The sequence below is a fragment of the Mustela erminea genome, chromosome X, assembly GCF_009829155.1.
Source record: "Mustela erminea isolate mMusErm1 chromosome X, mMusErm1.Pri, whole genome shotgun sequence".
NCBI classification, from domain to species: domain Eukaryota; kingdom Metazoa; phylum Chordata; class Mammalia; order Carnivora; family Mustelidae; genus Mustela; species Mustela erminea.
The window spans coordinates 126,745,313-126,765,850 of record NC_045635.1 but is presented as its reverse complement, the minus strand read 5'-3'; positions in this window follow the sequence as shown (position 1 = coordinate 126,765,850).

Below are 20,538 nucleotides of genomic sequence, written 5' to 3'. Positions count from 1 at the left end.
AACTCACATACCCTTTATGATCTATTCCTGGTGACTATTTCAATATTATCTTCCATTAGCCCAGGAGCAACTTCATTAGCCCCTAAGGCCACCAAATGGCCCAGAGGGGTTACTTTAAGCCTTAGTAGGGGCTGATCCAATGGTGTGCAGGAGCCAGTTCATTGGTCCTGACAGCCCATTGTATGCATCTCTGTTCAATTGTGCTTTCAATAATGTCAAGCTGGTAGCTTGAAATGGGCCATGATGGAATTATTTACAGCATAGAAATAGGAAAAAAACTACAAATCAGAGATTTTACTTTCCAGAAAACTCATTTTTTGTTTGGTTTTGTCTTTCTGACTACTTTTTTAAAAATTTAATTTTATTTTTTCAGTGTTCCAAGATTCATTGTTAATGCACCACATTCAGTGCTCCATGCAATACATGCCTTCTTTACTCATTTTTTTTTAACATTTAGCGGCATGCCACTGAACTGATCCTTCTTCTCAGAATATTCTTTTCTGAGATCTTCACCAGCCCCTGCTTCAAGGTTTACTTCAAGCAACATACCATCCAGGCAGCTTTCCTCATCTCTTCTTGTATCTTTCTGTATCTATGCCTCACCTCTGTGCTCCTGTGCATACATCTATCATTTCCCTGTGAACCTCTCAGGCGGATACGCAAGAAATATTTGCTAAACTGAATGAAGTCTCTGATAGAGATGGGATACCTTGATGCCTACAACTCCTGTGGGTTCTTGTGAACCTAGTCAGTAGAATTAAACCCTGGAGACAACTAGAACAAGAATTAAGAAGTCCCCAGTCTCTCTGAAAAGTAACCAAATTAACAATTCAGCTCTAAGAACATTTTCCTTCATTCTCTTCCTTGCTAAGTTTATCAGGCTAACAGCTTCCTCAACCTTTCTTTCCCCAGCTTCTCTCAGACACTCTGAATGGCCTAGAGGCTGCTGTAGGGGAATTAGTTCTCCTGCTAAAGAAATTATTATTCACACACATACCTGAGCAAACAACTGTTGAGAAAATCCTTATGCAGGAGGCAAGAGTTAGAAATGTGTCCCATTGGATTGCAGATGGAGATTTTTCTTTTTGCAATAATCCCTTATAACATTTTCTTATCATTTGCACTAGCAAGTTAGTGCTTGAAACACCAATGTAGAGTCATTCTAAATAAAGAACTTTAGATTCCTGAAGAATCCTTAGATTCTTTAGATTCCTTTAGATTCCTAAGAATCCTTTAGATTCTTTAGTTTTCCTGAAGAAGGAGGGGTAAAAACTTTTTCAAAGGAGAAGAGAAACATCAAATCATGCCAACCAGATACCAGTGGCAGAGGAGAGTGGCAGAGGAGAGAGATGAAATATGAGATGATTCCTGATTTTCTGTTCCTCATACCAAAGCCCAGAGCTACAAACAGAAGTTCTCTCCTCAAGGTGTTACCAAAAGCCTGACTTCTAATCAGGAAAGGGAGTGGAAGAGGCAAGTGAGGTTGGCCCTAGGTCAGGAAGGAAGGTCATCCCCTCAGCAAATTCATAGGAAAACCCTAGGTTCTCACAAAGAGCAAATGTGGCTGACTCCAGAGAACCATGGGGAAGGAGCAGATATGACAGGAAGAGAGAAAAGAGAGACCATTGTCATTCTGATTGAGGAAAGGGGACTACTGCTAGGACTTAACCATTCCTCAGCTCAGAAACACCTAAAGCACAGAGACTACCAGAGAAATATACTTTTGGTCTCTCTTGTTTCAAAAGAGACTGTGGAGGGGCTCCTGGGTGGCTCAGTGGGTTAAGCCTCTGCCTTCTGCTCAGGCCATGGTCTCAGGTTCCTGGGATCGAGCCCCACATTGGGCTCTCTGCTCAGCAGGAAGCCTGCTTCACCTTCTCTCTCTGCCTGCCTCTCTGCCTACTTGTGATCTCTCTCTCTCTCTCTCTGTGTCAAGTAAATAAATAAAATATTTAAAAAGAGAGAGTGAGAGAGAGAGACAGACTGCGGAGTCCCAAAGACCTGGGTTTTAATCCTTAAACAGCCATTCTCTAACTGAATGAATTGGGGCAGATTAATTAGTTTTGTTCTGCCTCAATTTTCTCATCTGCACTGTAGGTACAACCTCCCTCAGAGTAGTGAAAATTAAAGTAAATGTAACGGTTAATTTTATGTGTCAACTTGCTGAAGCTATGGTGCCCAGCTGTTTGATCAAATACCAGTCAAGAGGTTGCTGAGGATGTACTTTTTAGATGTGATAAATATTTACAATCGTATACTTTAAGTAAAGCAGATCACACTTTGTGGTTTGGGTGGACCTCATCAAATCAAAAACCCTAAGAGCAAAGACTGAGCAAAAGAATTATGTTTTCATGAATGCAACATAGAAAACCTGCCTGCATTTCCAGGTAGATTGGGCTGTCCTGAGGAATTTGGACTTGCCAGGCATCACAACCATATGAGCCAATTTCTGCAAATATATACATATGCAGAGTTTGTCAGATATACAGAACTAATAGTATATATAAACAAACAAACAGATTGTTGTATCTGTTTCTCTGGAGAACCCTGACTAATACAGATATATGGCACCTCACATGGACAGGAAACTAGGTTGTATGGGTAATGACTCTACTAACACCCATTCACACTTCTCACCATATCTACCCTTTCATTTGATAGCATTTGATGTTGTCCTAGCTATTGTACCTTTTCTAATATCTAGCCAGCCATGGGGTCTTCCCCTAAATCCCTTCATTTTGATGACAAGCCCTAATTGAATATTTTTGGTGGATCTTAAACCTGGATACATATTACAATCACATGGAGAACCCCTAAAGATTATCAGTGCCAAGTCTCCATCTCCAGTTATCTTAATTCAATTACTCTGGGATGGAACCAAGACTTCCATAGATGTTAAAACCTCCCAAGTGATTCTAATACATAGCCAGTGTTGATAGCCATTTCTGCAAACTATGCCAAGTACGTATCAGAAGCAAGAACAAATTTGAAAGGATGCATCCTTTCATTCAAGTACTCTATTTCCAAGTAAGTGCTTTCCCCTCAATGAAGGGTATTACTGTCACCCAGGGTCCAAGCAAGAATACCAGGAGTCATCCTTGATTCTTTTTTTTTTTTTCTTTTACCCCTCAATCCAACAGCCAGCCTTATTATCTGCAGCATAAAAAATATCATGCCCTCTTCTTTCCAACTCTACTGCTACTCCTATTCTAAGCCCCAGTATTTCTTTCCTGGGACACTGTATTCATTTCTGTATCAGTCTGTGTCCAATCATGACAAGGAAAGTACGCAATGATTTCAACAGGGAAAGTTTAATATAAAGAATTATTAGTAGTTTTGAAAAATGAAAACAAGTTCTACAGATTTGTTTCAGAACAATGTGATATACTTAAAACTACCAAACAGTACACTTAAAGTGGTTAAGATGGTAAGTTTTATGCTGTGTATTCTCAACCACAATTTTTTTTTTGGGGGGGGGAAGCTCAGTAAAAGAAGACAGACACAGAATAACACACACTCTGGAAATTTCAGAGAATGCTAATCTACAGAGACAGAAAGTAGGGCTGGGAATGGATACAGAGGGTGATTGTGAATGGGCACAATATTTTTCATATTGTGATGATGGCTTTACAACTTCATAAACTTATTAAAAACCACTGAACTGTACACTTAAAACCAGTAGATTCTGTGGTTTATAAACTATACCACAATAAAACTATTTAAAGAAAGAATTATTAACTATGACTGGGGTTTGAATTTATTAGGGATTAGCAAGTAACAGGTAGAGAACTCTAAAGAACATAGTAATATCAGATATAAGGAAGAGCCACTATCCTGATGAGTGATATGGAGCACCCAATGGAAAGCTCCTTCAAATACCCAGCCATTGTTGACCTTGAGGATGCATACCTTGTTGGAGAAGGTACCATCATGGTTCACTGAGTGGCAGAGAAGTCACTGTGGTGCTACACTGACAGATGTACTAAAAATTCATCCTTCGGAACTTGTCAGAAATGTGCCCTCTAGGAATGCTGTTCACTGGGAGGTGTCCCACCAAAACTGCCCAAGGGGGTTGCCAGAAGGAACTACTGACCATTGGGTGCTGCTGACCACTGTGCTCTTCAGGATTTGAATTCTGGAAAAGTTTTAAATACTGCAGGGACGAGCACTGGGGAAGTCACCTGTGCTACAGAGGTAAGACCTGAAGAAGCCATCCATATAGGCTCTAAGAGACTGCTAATAAAACACACCAGAACAAGGAAGAAAAACACTTCTCCTCCTGTAATATCTCCCTAGTGTCTTCTACTGACAAAGTTTCTGTAACAACTGGCAAGGAAAAAGTATTTGGAGGAACCAGATCTAATTTTATACAACAGGCAAAAGGGTAAATTTGGAGCCGAGGGGCAATAAAATCAGTAACCAACACAGCCTTCTCACTAATATATCTGTTTCCATTCTTGCCAATCTGAAATCCATTTGCTTTATAGCAATCAGAGTAATTTTTTTAAAAACTGAAAATATTATCTTATTGCTTCACTTTTCATTGGATAAAATTCAAACTTCCCGTAGCCTAAAGATCCCGAAACTCTGGCCTTTGTTTTTCTTTTCCACTATTCTTTGTTTCTGTTTCATGCAGGGTTTTCTCACCAGCCAGTCCTAGAACCACTATCCTACCACCTCCTGCCCCTCTCCTACACTTGGATCAGTTTAGCTCCTACTTATCTTTAAGTCCCAGCTGAGATGGTTCTTTCTCAGAGAGGAGTTGCCTGACCCCAACCTGAGTCAGATCCCCAAGCTTCCTGTACTTGCTCTTTTGAAATATTCATCATCTGTAGTTTTTTGTTCCATGTCTGAATCTCCTACTGGACTGTTCAGTTTATGGAGAAAGAACTATATCAATTATGGTCACAGTCATATCCACAGGGCTGGACACAGTGTCTGACACTCTGTAAGTGCTCAGTAATACTGTAAAATAAAATGTAAATGATGATAGACACCTGATTATGGCTGCATTGAATCTCGTAGTACACACTGTGTTTGGTGAACTGAGCCAGGAGATACCTGAGGTAAGTGGGTTTAATCAGAGAAAACTCCTGAAAGGATATTAATTTTATACCAGATAAGAAAGGAAGAGTGGATCTAGATTGCCAATAAAACATAGAATGACAGGGCACCTGGGTGGCTCAGAGTGTTAAAGCCTCTGCCTTCAGCCCGGGTCATGATCCCAGGATCCTGGGATCCAGCCCTGAGTTGGGCTCTCTGCTCAGCAGGAAGCCTGCCTCCCCATCTCTCTCTGCCTGCCTCTCTGCCTACTTGTGATCTCTGTATGTCAAATAAATAAATAAAATATTTTTTTAATGTAGAATTACTACAAGGATTATAGCACCTAAAAATATTGGCTTGACTAAAACAGAAAAATCGGAGTGGAGAATGGGGAGATAAGACTAAAGAGGTGAGGTTGAAAGAAAGAGCAAAAGGGACATATCTGTTTAGCTGATCTGGGACCCTCTGAGGATCATTAAAGCCAGGTGTTTTGGGGAGATGACTCTGGCATCTATGCATATGAATGGGCTGCAGTTTCCCATGGAGAGAGAGCAGAATGGGGAAAGGAAGGCTGGTGACTAGTGACTGAACTTAAACCATTGATCAGTGAAGGGAGGAAGGAGGAAGGAGGGAAGAGGAAAGAGGTGGATATACTTCAGTGGTACCTACAGCAGTAGAAAGAAAGGGGATTGTATTATATACTAGACTCTGTACTGGATACAATGGGTAAAGAGTTATGGTCCCTCCTTGTGGAACTTGTTATTGGGAGAAATAAACATTAATCAAATAGTCACAGAAATAAATATCATTGCCAACTAGTATGTGTTAAGAAGGAAAACTGCAAGCTGCTCTGAGCATTAGGATCAAGAAGGCCTGACCTAGCCCAGGGATCAGGAGAGGCTTTCCCAAGGAACTGAAGGGAAAGCTAAGATTTTAGTTAAGTAGGTACCTGTGGTGGTTGGGTACTGAGGCATAAAGAGAGCACTCAAGGGAGATAACTTTGTGTTCACACATGAACCGTGTGTGTGCACATGACTTGCACATACTCTTCTACTTTTGGAAGTCCTAAGAGATTTATTTAAGACAGAAAGCAGGCCTCCAGGAATATCTTGGGGCAAGCAAGTCTTGTCCACTCTGACACATACGTCCTCAGCCTCCACTAAACCCTTTAGATATTCTCAAAAACTCAGCACACCCACTTACAACAAAACTATTGACTTGACAGGGAAGCCAAAGCACAGAAAGTTGAAGTGATTGCATTAAAACTACATAGAGTGAACCCATGTGCTTCACTGAAGGTAGGATTTTGAGACAGATTCAAGTTGAGAGTCAAGTAATCAATCAGGTCAGCAAACAGTCAGTGGGTCTCACCCATTAAGACAACACATCAGTGGCTTTGTTATTGACACAGCCACAGTGACTCAGAGATAAGCTGAGAAGTAAGACCATAGCTATACCGGTCAATAAAGCACTTTGGTCCTGACAAAGCAAGCAATTAGGACCAGATGTGTTTCATTTTTTACCTCCTACCCAGAATGACCCTCTAAATACATCTAGCAAGTCAAAAAGGCAGGGCTGAGGGTTGGCATTTAAGTCATTCCAGCAGAGATGAGAAAAAAAAAAGCATAGACGAAGAAATTCTACATGAGCTATTTTTCAAAAACTTCACATCTCTAAAGTATGAGGAAACTGGAAGCAACCTAACAGAGAGCCCTTTTCCTCCACCTTTCCTCACGCCTCCACAGTGCAAAGCATTACTGACACTAACTCATCCCACTCTGGACAGATTCAAAGGAGCACCACAAGTAAGCAAAGAAAAGGAGGAGGGGTCTCCATATCTCCATGGGGCAGGCTTGGAAACCTCACTGACTCACCAATTTCTACTCCTCACTTGCTTTCAGGTCTAGGTACACAGGTCCACGGAAGATGTAACACACTCCCAGCGTAAATCAGAAGTTCTTTGAAGGAGGAGAGAGGTGAGAATTATTTCTGTGTCATTTCTGTGACCCCAGTACCTGACACTAAGTGGGCACTTTGTTAAATTGCTTTGTTGATGACTTAAATGAAATTGGGTGAGTGGCGGGGGGTGGGGGGGAGTTGCCTTTGTAAGAATCTTCCAGCCCTAATTTAGCAGCCCCTGAATTCTGCCCACAGATGTGGCTTAAACTAAATTCTACCTTTTATGGCATAGGTCTGGACAAAGAAGCCCCTTTGACTCCCACATGATTTGGTCTCTGCCTTGACATTCTTTCTGTCTTAGCAGAGTCATTTTGTTAAAATCTTATGGCCACCTCAGCCAAGTTATCCATTTGCTTGCAAGAAAAACATTGGGCCCAAGTTTTTTCCTGATCTCAGGGAAAAACCATAGCTCTCACACAAGCACATCATAAGATCAAGTTCATTTCCATTTGGCTTCCTCAGCTGCATCTAAGTCAGGTCTCAAGTTTGGCCTGTGTTTTGGGAATGTCCCAGTGCTGAGTATCAGTCCTCCATAAAAGTGTCCCCAAAGATTTCTGCATGTGGAGACAGCAACCCATAGCCTTGCCAGCAGCTATAGCAAATGTTCAGATGAAGAGAAGAGTGGTAGCCTTGAGTTATCTGAAGGGGTCAGGGGCCTCCTTCTAATGCCCAAACTGAGAATGAGCTTCTTTGGGCTAAAGAGGTCTATGCTGAGACTGAGAAGCTCAGCAGTCTTATGTCCCAGCCAAGGTCCCACCCAGATGGTACCTGTCCTTTCTCAAATAACCCAGGAGATTTATATCCTTGGCATGAACCATTTTTTCTGGTGGTGACCAGGTTTCTCAGAACCTCCTGAAGAACACTGAAGGGGTGTCTTGAAACATGGTGAATCTTTGGAAAGAAGACAAACAAGGGAGGGGATTCCATGTTGAGGAGAGGGTTCCAGGCTGAGCTAAGAGCATGAGCAAAGGAATGGAGATAGACAAATCAGTGACTCTTTTGGTCTTCTAGCAAGTTGTTTTGTTTACTTGGACTCCAGGACTCTGGAAAAGGAGCATAGGAGACAAGGCCTATAAGGGCTGCAAGAGCTGAATCCCCCAGAGTTTCTGACATAAGCTGCCATTAAGGGCTTGGATTTTGTGCTGTGAGTGGTGCCAACCCTCTGGACTATTTTAAGCAGAATAGTGACACAAGAAAACTTATGCTTTGAAAGGCTCCACCTGGCTGCTGTGTTGTGTTTGGAAGACCACTCAGGAGGCTGGGGTAGTTGGGTACTGAGATGGTGGTGGCCTGGTCTAACAATAATGTCCTAGGTTGAAACGAAGTGGACAAGAGATCATTAAGAAGATAAAGGTATAGGGCACAGTGACTGACTGAGTTTGGGACATAAGAGCCAGGAAAAAGTTGAGGATTTATGAATCAATATAGTATATTAGGATTTATGAATCCATAAAATATATTAACTAGCTTTTACTGAGCATCAAATGTATACAGAGCTCTGTGTGTGATAGTAGGGACCCAGAGTTACATAATACATGGCGTCTACACTCAAGTGGCTCCAGGTCCAGTAGAAAAACCAGACAGGAAAGTAACTATGAAAATAACGTATGCCTAGTTGTTACAGAACACAGAGGTAGGGTTCCATATCTAGCCTAAAGAAGATGGAAAGACTAGAGGCTCCTGGGTGGCTCAGTGGGTTAAACCTCTGTCTTCGGCTCAGGTCATGATCTTAGGGTCCTAGGATTGAGCCCCACATCAGGCTCTCTGCTCAGCACAGAGCCTGCTTCCCCCCCTCTCTGCATGCCTCTCTGCCTACTTGTGACCTCTGTCAAATAAATAAATAAAATCTTTAATAATAAATAAATAAATTTATTTAAAAAGAAGATGGGAAGACTAAAGGGTAATTCTCACAGGAGTTAACCACTGAGCTGAGTCCTGATAAGAACCAGTTGAAGGGATAAGGGTACACATACTGCAAGCAAGTGTATAGCATATATGAAGGCAGTGAGGTGTGAAACAGCATGGTGCATGTGTGGAAACAGGCACAAGGTGAATGGTGGCACCATTAATGCTACCTGAGACACAGTAAGCAGAATACCTTGTGGAAGTGGTGGCAAAAGGGGGAAGGCAGGTTGGGTTCTGTCTTGGACATATTTTATTTGAGGTCCCTGAGGAGTAAATAACCTCTGCAAAGAGCTCCCTGTAGATATACACCTGGGCTTAGGAGGGATGGTGATGGTAGTCTTTGTAGGACATCTTGCCCTCTACCTTCTCAGTAGCATAAGACCAGCAGGGGTTAGCAGGACTGCAAAAGCATAGGTGGAGAATATCTGAAGCAAATCCCTTTGGTTGCAGGACTCTGTGGCCCTACAGAAGACCCATATTTGAGGTAAGGATTGTTTGGTTACCGGGATATGAATGGTATTTGAGGCCCCTTTCATGCCTGAAGACATATCTTCCTTCTGTCTCTTGTAGTTTGTCTAATGAAGAAGGTGAGAAGATGGCGGAGGAGTAGGGAACCCTATTTCAACCAGTCTCTTGAATTGAGCTGGGTATCTGCCAGACCACTTTGAACACCCATGAAATCAGCCTGAGATGTAAGAAGATGTATCAGGATCAATACCAACAGAATATCTCTGGTGGCCAGTTTTGAGGTATGAAACAGGGAGCCATGATTCTGCAGGCAGATATCAGAAGATAAATAGAAGGAGGAGGGAGGCACCATAAGCACTGGGGTTGGGAAGGTGAAATAACATAGGAGCACAAAAGCATCCTGCGCTGGAGCCCAGGCACAGACTCACAGACCAGTAGTCATAGGGAAAGGATTTTAGCCCCCAAGGCTGAAACCTGGAGGTGTGGGGGCACATGCGTGAACTGGGGGTGGCTGGCAGTTTTAGAAGCACAAAGGACAGAGACATGCCTGGACTTGGAAGACAGGGATGAGAGTGCTTCTGTGGGGTGCACAACCCAGGAAGCTACGGTTTTTAGCAGCACAGACAAAAATGGAGTCAGTGTGACCTGGAGGGCTTTCTGGAGAACAGACTGTGATCTCTCTGTTCTGAGACAGAAGTCTGGACACAGTCACTTCTCCTCTGACTCTTGGAAGGGACACAGAAACCCACCAGGGAAAGTCACCAGAGAACAAAAGCCCCCTAAAACTGGTTTTCACTGAGCCCATCCCCCACCACAGGTGGCAAGGCAATTCTGCCCAAACAGGGCAGAGTAATAGCGTGGCAAGCCCTTCCCCCCAGAAGGCTGAAAGAACAAGAGGCCAAGAACCCTAAAGAACCTATAAAACAGGTGCATCTTGCTAGAATTGTGGTCAATAGTTTGGACTCTGTACATTCCCTCAACCACCTCTCACCAGAATGACTAGGAGGAGGAACCTCCAACAGAGGAAAAATTCAGAGACTGTGACCTCTGCTACAGAAATATTGGATATGGATATAAGCAAGATGTTGGAAATAGAATTTGGGGTGACAATTATCCAGACAATGGCTAGGTTGGAGAAAACCATTAGTAACAGAGAATCTCTAAGGGCAGAAATGACAGCCAATCTGGCAGAACTTAAAAATGCTATCAGTGAGATACAGTCTAGTCTAAATACTCTAACAGCTAGGGTAAATGAGGCAGAAGATCAAATTAGTGATCTAGAAGACAAACCAATAGAAAAGAACAATCAGGAAGAGGCCTGGAACAAACAGCTTAGAAGCCATGAAAACAGAATTGGAGAAATAAATGACACCATGAAACATTCCAATGTCAGAATTATTGGACTCTCTGAGGGGGTGGAAAGAAACAGAGGACTAAAAGATATAGTTGAGCAAATCCTAGATGAGAATTTCCCTAATCTGGGGAATGGAACAAGTGTTTTTGTCCTAGAGACAGAGAGGACACCCCCCAAGATCAATGAGAGTAGAAAGACTGCCAGACATGTGATTGTGAAGTTTGTGAATCATAAATTCAGAGAAAATATCTTAAGGGCAGCTAGGGGTAAGAGATTCCTTATGTACAGAGGGAGGAACATCAGAGTAACATCAGACCTGTCCACAGAAACCCAGCAGGCCAGAAAGGGCTGGCAAGACATTTTCAGAGCAATAAATGAGAAGAACATGCAGCCAAGAATACTTTATCCAGCAAGGCTGATATTTAGAATGGATGGAGAGATAAAGAGCTTCCAAGACTGGCAAAGACTAAAAGATTATGTGACCACCAAGCCAGCACTACAAGAAATACTGAGAGGGGGGTGGGGTTCTATAAAAGAAGAAAGACCCCAAGAGTGATATAGAACATAAATTTACAAAGACAATCTGTAGAAACACCGGCAACATGATGACAATAAAACATATCTTTCAGTAATCATTCTCAATGTGAACGGCTTAAATGCTCCCATAAAATGGCACAGGATTGCAGATTGGATAAAAAAAAAAAATAGAACCCATCCATATGCTGTCTACAAGAGACAAATTTTGAACCTAAAATTACAACCAGACTGAAAGTGAAGGGATGGAGAACTATCTTTCATGCCAACGGGCCTCAAAAGAATACTGGGGTAACAATTATCATATTAGACAAATTAGATTTTAAGCTAAAGACGGTAGTCAGAGATACAGAAGGACACTACATCATTCTTAAAGGGTCTACCCAACAAGATCTAACAACTGTAAATATTCATGCCCCAACATGGGAGCAGACAACTATATAAGTTAACTATTAATCAAAACAAACTATGGACTCTGAAAAACAATCTGAGGGTTTTGAAGGGGCAGGGGGTGGGAGGTCGGGGTACCAGGTGGTGGATATTATAGAGGGCATGGATTGCATGGAGCACTGGGTGTAGTGCAAAAATAATGAATACTGTTATGCTAAAAATAAATAAAAAATAAGTTTAAAAAACAAAGAGACATATTGATAAGAATACCTTAATTGTATGGGATCTTAACACACCACTCTCAGCAACAGACAGATCATCTAAGCAGAAAATCAACAGAGAAACAAGAGCTTTGAATGACACATTGGATGATATGGACCTCACAGATATATACAGAACATTCCCCCTTAAACAACAGAATATCATTCTTTTCCAGTGCACATGGAACTTTCTCCAGAATAGACCACATACTGTGTCACAAATAAAATCTCAACTGATACCAAAAGATTGAGATCATTCCCTGAATATTCTCAGACCACAGTGCTTTGAAACTGGAACTCAATCACAAGAAAAAGCTTGGAAGAAATTCAAACACTTGGAAGCTAAAGACCATCCTGCTCAAGAATGTTTGACTCAAACAGTAAATCAAAGAAGAACTTAAATAACTCATGGAAACCAATAAGAATGAAAACACAACAGTCCAAAACCTATGGGATATGGCAAAGGGAGTCCTAAGGAGGAAATACATAGCCATCCAAGCCTCACTCAGAAAAATAGAAAAATTCCTAAAACACAAACTCCCTTTACACCTTAAAGAACTGGAGACTCAACAACAAATTAAGCCAATCCCACACACAAGAAGGGAAATAATCAAGATTAGAGCAGAGATCAATGAGTTAGAAACCAGAGATACAGTAGAACACATCAATGAATCTAGAAGCTGGTTCTTTGAAAGAATTAATAAAATCGATAAACCACTGGCCAGATTAATCCAAAATAAAAGAGAAAGGACCCAAATTAATACAATTATGATTGAAAAGGGAGAGATCACGACTAACACCAAGGAAATAAACAATCAACAGAAATTATTATCAACAGCTATATGCCAATAAGTTAAGCAACCCAGAAGAAATGGATGCATTCCTGGAAACATATAGACCTTCAAGACTGAAAAAGGAAGAAACTGACAACCTGAATAGACCAATAACTAGTGATGAGATGGAAGCAGTGATCAAAAGCCTTCCAAAAACATGAGTCCAGGACCTGACGGATTCCCTGGGGAATTCTACCAAATATTCAAAGAAGAAATACCTATTCTCCTGAAGCTGTTTAAAAAAAAAAAATAGAAATAGAAGGGAAACTTTCAGACTCTTTCTATTAGGCCAGCACTACCTTGATCCCCAAACCAGACAAAGACCATCAAAAAGGAGAATTTCAGGGACGCCTAGGTGGCTCAGTTGGTTAAGCGGCTGCCTTCGGCTCAGGTCACAATTCCAGGATCCTGGGATAGAGTCCCACATCAGGCTCCTTGCTCAGCAGGGAGCCTGATTCTCCCTCTGCCTCTGCCTGCCTCTCTGTCTGCCTATGCTCACTCTCTCTGACAAATGAATAAATAAAATCTTAAAAAAAAATAAAAGGAGAATTTCAGACCCTAATGAATATGGATGCCAAGATTTTCAACAAGATCCTAGCTAATAGGATCCAACAGTACATTAAAAAGATTATCCACCAGGACTAGGTGGGATTTATCCTGGGATGCAAGGGTGCTTCAACATTCACAAATCAAACAATGTGATAGAGCAAATCAATAAGAGAAGAGAGAACCACATAGTCTTCTCAATTGATGCAGAAAAGGTAGTTGACAAAATACAGAATATTTTCCTGATTAAAACTCTTCAGAGTATTGGGGGCGCCTGGGTGGCTCAGTGGGTTAAAGCCTCTGCTTTCAGCTCAGGTCATGATCCTAGTGTCCTAGGATCGAGCCCCACATCGGGCTCTCTGCTCAGCGGGGAGCCTGCTTCCTCCTCTCTCTCTGCCTGCCTTTCTGCATATTTGTGACCTCTGTCTGTCAAATAAATAAATTAAAAAAAAACTCTTCAGAGTATAGAGATAGAGGGGATATTCCTCAAATTAATAAAATCCATCTATGAAAAATCCACAGTGAATATCATTTTCAATGGGGAAAAGCTGAGAGTTTTCCCATTGAGATCAGGAACCCGACAAGGATGCCTACTCTCACCACTGTTGTTCAACATAGTCCTACCAAAAGCAACCAGACAACAAAAAGAAATAAAAGGTATTCAAATGGTTAAAAAAAAAAAAGAGAGAGAGTCAAATTCTCTCTCCTCACAGATGACATGATACTTTATGTGGAAAACCCAAAAGACTCCACCTCCAAATTCCTAGAACTCAAATCGCAATTCAGTAATATGGCAGGCTACTAAATCAATGCACAGAAATCAGTTGCTTTCTTATACATGAGCAATGAAAATGTAGAAAGGGAAATTATAGAATCAATTCCATTTACAATAGCACCAAAAATCACAAGATACCTCGGAATAAACCTAACCAAAGGCGTAAAGGATCTATACTTGCGGAACAACACAACACTCATGAAAGAAATCGAGGAAGACACAAAAAGATGGAAAAACATTCCATGCTCATGGATCGGAAGAAGAAACATTATTAAAATGTCTATGCTCCCCAAAGCAATCTATACTTTCAATGCCATACCAATCAAAATACCATTGGCATTTTTCAAAGTGCTAGAATAAACAATCCTAAAATTTGTGTGGAACCAAAAAAGACCCTGAATCACCAAGGAAATGCTGAAAAAGAAAAACAAAACTGGTGGCATCCTGTTGCCTGATTTCAAGCTTTACTACAAAGCTGTGATCATCAAGACAGCATGGTACTGGCACAAAAACAGACACATAGACCAGTGGAACAGTGTAGAGAGCCCAGATATAGACCCTCAATTCTACAGTCATATAATCTTTGACAAATCAGCAAAAATTATCCAATGGAAAAAAGACGGTCTCTTCAATAAATGGTGCTGGGAAAATTGGACAGCTATATATATAGAAGAATGGAACTCAACCATTCTCTTACACCACACACAAAGATAAACTCAAAATGGATGAAGGACCTCAATGTGAGACAGGAATCCATCAAAATCCTAGAGGAGAACATAAGCAGTAACCTCTTCAACATCAGCCACAGCAATTTCTTTCAAGACACATCTCCAAAGGCAAGGGAAACAAAAGTGAAAATGAACTTTTGGGACTTCATCAAGATCAAAAGCTTCTGCACAGCAAAGGAAACAGTCAACAAAAGAAAGTGGAAACCCACGGAATGGGAGAAGATATTCACAAATGACACTATAGACAAAGGGCTGATACCCAAGATTTATAAAGAACTTCTCAAACTCCAACCCAAAAAAACAACCAAGTCAAAAAATGGACAGAGGATATGAACAGACATTTCTCCAATGAAGACATACAAATGGCTAACAGACACAATAAAAAATGTCCATCATCTTTAGCCATCGGGGAAATTTAAATCAAAACCACATTGAGATACCACTCTACACCAGTTAGAACGGCAAAAATTAACAAGGTAGGAAACGACAAATGTTGGAGAGGATGTGGAGAAAGGGGAGCCCTCTTACACTGTTGGTGGGAATGCAAGTTGGTGCAGCCACTTTGGAAAATAGTGTGGAGATTCCTTAAGAAATTAAAAATAGAGCCACCCTATAACCCGGCAATTGCACTACTGGGTATTTACCCCAAAGATACAGATGTAGTGAAAAGAAATGCCATATGAACCCCAATGTTCATAGCAGCAATGGCCACAGTTGCCAAACTGTGGAAAGAACAAAGATGCCCTTCAACAGATGAATGGATGAGGGAGATGTGGTCCATATAGACAATGGACTATTACTCAGCCATCAGAAAGGATGAATACCCAACTTTTGCATCAGCTTGGATGCGACTGGAGTGGATTATGTTGAGTGAACTAAGTCAAGCAGAAAAAGTCAATTATCATATGGTTTCACTTATTTGTGAAGCATAAGGGATAACATGGAGCACACTGGGAGAAGGAGAGGAGAAGGGAGTTGGGGGAACTTGGATGGGGAGATGAACCATGAGAGACTGTGGACTCTGAGAAACAAACTGATGGTTTTAGAGGGGAAGGTGTGGGGGGATGGGTGAGCCTGGGTGTGGTTATTAAGGAGGGCATGTATTTCATGGAACACTGGGTGTTATACATAAACAACGAATCTTGAAAACACTACATCAAAAACTAATGATGTATTGTATGGTCACTGACATCACACAATTTTTTTTTAATTTTTTCAATTTATTTATTTTCAGAAAAACAGTATTCATTATTTTTTCACCACACCCAGTGCTCCATGCAATCCGTGCCCTCTATAATACCCACCACCTTGTACCCCAACCTCCCACACCCCCCACTTCAAACCCCTCAGATTGTTTTTCAGAGTCCATAGTCTCTCATAATTCACCTCCCCTTCCAATTTACCCCAACACAATTTTTTTAAAAAAGGAAAAAAGTAAGTCACCAAGCTCACATACACACCAGAGCAAGGGGTGGCAAAGCCCACCTTGACCACTTAGTCTTCTGACTCCTTCTTTCAATAGCCACTCTTGCTGTCACCTACCCACAGTGAGGGCTAAGTCCTCCTGTGCCAGGTCTGTGTTCCCAGCCCTGCCCCTCCCTCAGAAGGCTGGTTGCACTTAAGGGGAGGGTTGACTTCATGGCTGCCAGTCACTGACTCTGGGTTATGCTTGAGGAATAAAAATACTTATCAGTCCACAGAGAAATCTCATTTCTCCCAATGTCTGCTTCACCTGGTATGATAGGCATGCTTCCAAAATATAACAAAGAGTGAAGAGGAAGGTCAAATTATGTCCTAGGAATGGTGAGTCTTCAAGAGTATCAGAGGCTGGAGCTCAGGACTGTGGAGGGAGGGAAGAATGGTCTTCAGTGAGATAAAAGAGGTTGACAGATATCAATCACAGAGGGCCTTTTTTTTTTTAATTTTTATTTCCAGCATAACAGTATTCATTATTTTTGCACCACACCCCGTGCTCCATGCAATCCGTGCCCTCTATAATACCCACCACCTGGTACCCCAACCTCCCACCCCCCGTCCCTTCAAAACCCTCAGATTGTTTTTCAGAGTCCATAGTCTCTCATGGTTCACCTCCCCTTCCAATTTCCCCCAACTCCCTTCTCCACTCTAAGTCCCCATGTCCTCCATGCTATTTGTTATGCTCCACAAATAAGTGAAACCATATGATAATTGACTCTCTCTGCTTGACTTATTTCACTCAGCATAATCTCTTCCAGTCCCGTCCATGTTGCTACAAAAGTTGGGTATTCATCCTTTCTGATGGAGGCATAATACTCTATCCCCAGGGGTACAGGTCTGTGAATCACCAGGTTTACACACTTCACAGCACTCACCAAAGCACATACCCTCCCCAATGTCCATAATCCCACCCCCTTCTCCCAAACCCCCTCCCCCCAGCAACCCTCAGTTTGTTTTGTGAGATTAAAAGTCACTTATGGTTTGTCTCCCTCCCAATCCCATCTTGTTTCATTTATTCTTCTCCTACTCACTTAAGCCCCCATGTTGCATCACCACTTCCTCATATCAGGGAGATCATATGATAGTTGTCTTTCTCTGCTTGACTTATTTCGCTAAGCATGATACGCTCTAGTTCCATCCATGTTGTCGCAAATGGCAAGATTTCATTTCTTTTGATGGCTGCACAGTATTCCATTGTGTATATATACCACATCTTCTTGATCCATTCATCTGTTGATGGACATCTAGGTTCTTTCCATAGTTTGGCTATTGTGGACAATGCTGCTATAAACATTTGGGTGCATGTGCCCCTTTGGATCACTACGTTTGAACCCTCCTACACTGTTGGTGGGAATGCAAGCTGGTGCAGCCACTCTGGAAAACAGCATGGAGGTTCCTCAAAATGTTGAAAATAGAACTGCCCTATGACCCAGCAATTGCACTATTGGGTATTTACCCTAAGGATACAGAGGGCCTTTTAATGCGGGTTAATTTCCCTTCAATATAAGAGAAGGTGTCTTCTCTTAAAGAGGTGACATCTCAAGAGAAAAAAGTAATTGGGTCTAGGTTCTAAGAAGAAGTCTCTGGCTGCTGTGATAGGGGAAGAATTTGGAGGAAGGAAGTTTTGATGAGACCAGGTAGGAGCTGCATTGTCATACAGGTAAGAAAAGTAAGATCTTGAATGAGGCCAGGTTAGTGGGCTTTAAGAAGAGGGGTGAAGAGATGTTCCAGCACAGAAGATTTCCTAGGACTTGGTTTCTGGTAGGGAAAAACACAGAGGAGGCTCTCCTAGATGAATCATAGGTCTCAAGCCTTGGTAATGAGGGGTTGTTGGTGCGATGATCAGAAATAGGCTAAGCAGGCAGAGCAGGTTTGATGGGGGAGATGATTAGCATTGTTTCAGATATGCAAAGATTTTGTAGCTGTGGAGTATCCAACAGACAGTTGGATGTGGGAATCTGGCTCGATGGGAGCAGGTAGGACCTGGGAGCCATTCACACAGAAATAAACACAGAAACTGTGGGACTATGAGAGATCTCCAGGGGACAAAGTGTTGAGATATAGAACTAAGCCAAGGATATGAACAGTAACATAGGGAGTGTTTATGTTAAGCAATGAAAGAGGAAGAGGAGCTAGGGGAGTCAAAAGGGTTGGGAAGAGGCAAACATTCCTGTCTCAGTGCTTTTTTTCATGGTAGTTTCCAGAAATTTTTTGGAAAACCCATATTCAAGTTCTGTTTGGTAAAAGACAAGAACAATAAACCTACAATGTGAGAGATGGCAGCAGGGAATCAGAGTTTCATCTCAGTATAATAGGGCCTGCAGCTTTGTATGAAGGGCTTGAAGAAACAGCAAACAAGATGGGGCCATTGCATTTGACAGTTAGGTTTTGAATGTTCATTGTGGAATAAAGTTCTAGAGAGTACTGGCAGATAGAGACAAATGGCTGGGAGATGAGGAAGAAGCCAGGGTAAGGATGGGATGGCCTTGAAGGCAATCTCTACTCTCCAGATGTTTGGGGTGAAAGCAAAGGAAAAATCAAAGTAGCACCAGGAGACTAGTATATGCCTAACATGAGACAGGCATTTTCTAGGCTGCAGGGCAAGAGCCAATAGAGCAAAAGTCTGAGAAGGAAGCATGAATGGTGATTATTAATAAATATGGGACCTCAGGAAGCTGGACGGGGAGTGAGAGTGCCAATAAAGCGAGGTGGAACTCAGGACTAAGGAAATGGAGAAATATTGAGGTGGAGAAAGTGCCAGAATTTTAGGCTTGAGAGAAGAAATGATACCATCAACAACCACCACTACTTAAGCATATACACAGTGCCAAGCATCAGGCTGAGTGTTCCTCAGGCATTATTTGGTGCCATTCTAACAATAACTCATGACATAGATATAATTATTGTCTGTATTCTATATAAAGAAACAAAGCTGATACAGATCAAATATTAAGTCTGATTAGTGAGAAAGGCAGGGCTCCAGCCCAGCTCTGTGGACAACAAGGTCCAAGTTCTTGCTCATTCATGTTGAATGGCCTCACACAACTCAAAATAGGAGGTAAGCTTCCTTCAGATGAGGGATATAAGGGGGAGATTGGGAGGCAGACAATCCTATGAAGAGGCTTCAGGAGAATCAATTTGGAAACAGAATGAGGTTCAGATTAAACAGGATTTGACCAACAAACAAGATGTGACCAGTAGCCTTGCTAAGAGTCAGGGAGAATCCAGGTGCCCTAGAATCTCCAGCCTGTCTCCAATGCCCAGATCCATAGAGATATCATTTCCCTTTTACCTATGAAAACTTAAGGTCCAGGAGCAGTCAGTGATTTCCCCAGAAGAGATAGCTGGGCCAGGACTGGGGCACAAAATTTCTGACTTACATGGCAATGCTGGCTCTTTGAATCTAGTGCATTGGATGCACACACGTGGCTGGGAATGCCAAGACACCAGCCCTTCCCAGCACACAGGGCAGCATAACTTGGAAACTGCTGGTCCAAGCAACCAGACTCTGAGGATTCTGCCAGATTTGAACTTAAGTGCCAATGCCACCACTTATTGGCCATGTGCTCTTTAGTCAGTTGCCCAAGTTCTCTAAACCTCCAGATCCTCTGTAAACTCGAAATAATAACAGCACCTACCTCACAAGATTGTTGTCATGTATAAAACATGACAACCCATGCAAGTTGCATAACGTTGTGCCTGGCACTGAGTGAGTGGTCAATAAATATTCATGGCAATTGTTTTTATTCCGGCAGTTGTTGTTAGTGGGGAGAACATGATTTAGAGTCAGACAGTCTGGGCTCTAGTCCCTCATTGACCACTTGATTGCTCTGACCTGGACAAGTTGCTACACATAAGAGCCAGTTTCCTCAGCTTTAAACTGGGGATAATTCATAGGGGACCATGAGAATCAATTAGGTAGCAGATGGGAAAGTGCTTTGAAAACTATAAAGTGTCCCACAAAGGTTAGTTATTTAATTCTACCTTGAAACCAAAATATCAGCCTTCTAGAGAACAAGGCACAAAGGATAAGAAGAGAAGAAAATAACTAAGTTAATGAACTCCATAAATCAAAATTGAGAGTTTGGGAGAAGGAAAAAAGACTTTTTACTTGTATTTGGAACCTGCTCCAGACCAGGATTTGGACAAGCCCTGCTGGGGGTACGTGGCTGAGTCAGCTTTGCCCAGGTCACTTGTACACACCTAACTCTGCCACCAAACAGAGAAAAAGCAAATCAGAGAATGTAGGTGTCAAGATGGGCTTCTTGGA